Source organism: Orbicella faveolata, unplaced genomic scaffold, assembly GCF_042242905.1.
Source record: "Orbicella faveolata isolate gen_17 unplaced genomic scaffold, um_ofav_v1 contig_24, whole genome shotgun sequence".
NCBI classification, from domain to species: domain Eukaryota; kingdom Metazoa; phylum Cnidaria; class Anthozoa; order Scleractinia; family Merulinidae; genus Orbicella; species Orbicella faveolata.
In genome coordinates, this window is record NW_028301552.1 from 7,412,501 (window position 1) to 7,413,411 (window position 911).

Consider the following 911-nt stretch of genomic DNA (forward strand, 5'->3'; position numbering starts at 1 on the left):
ATCTGTACCAAAATCGCATTTTGGAGCCAATTTTGAAATAATAATTTTATTATTAATTTCAGTTTGAAAAAAGTCTCTTGATAACTTGACTTATTAACTACGCGGACCGTTTTCGTTTTATAAAAGAGCCGAAACTCTGTAAAACTTGGAATATTTTGACCCCAATACTGAAACCAAAGCATGGACATGAAAAACATTATCGGACATGATAAGAAACCAGTTAAAATTTGCCGATATTAGCTTGTTTGTCCCCTAAGAAATTACGTACCTAATTTGCATTATAATGTAAAACAAACATAGCGGTTATCGTGAATAAGGCCTATTTAAAGCACCATCTCCTGATTAAAAGAAAAAAACCCTACAGGAAATTAACGCTTTAGAAAATTAACGGAAATCTTAAAATTTCGCTTTTATTCAATTCGCTTTAAGTTGTGTTAATTTCAAATACCTTAATTAACACGAACACTAATTTTCCATATTTAGATATTTTACCATAATAAGCTGTAGGACTATAGTCAAGACATCAATATCCCAATAAATTATTGAATAATTTAATTCATAGTAGTTAAACACTAATACACTTGCTACGTACGTTATGTTTAAGTGAAACGTTTGCTAAACATCTTAACTAAAAATGATATAAACAAGAAAACGAGAAAAATGACTCATCAAAATATGAACCGAAGATTCAAACCCCAATATCAAAACACAAACTCTCCTTACCTTAACCATGCCACTGGTTGGAGAAATTTGTTCTCTCTAGTTTATTTTCATCAAAAAAATAATGACTGAATGGAAAATTTCTCGAAAAAGGACGCCAACAGGGATTTTGAATTTCTCTCTTTTCTCTTTTCTGGTTTGTTGCCTTTAGCATGGTATTTGAACCGTTATTCTTTCCAGTTTATTTTTAT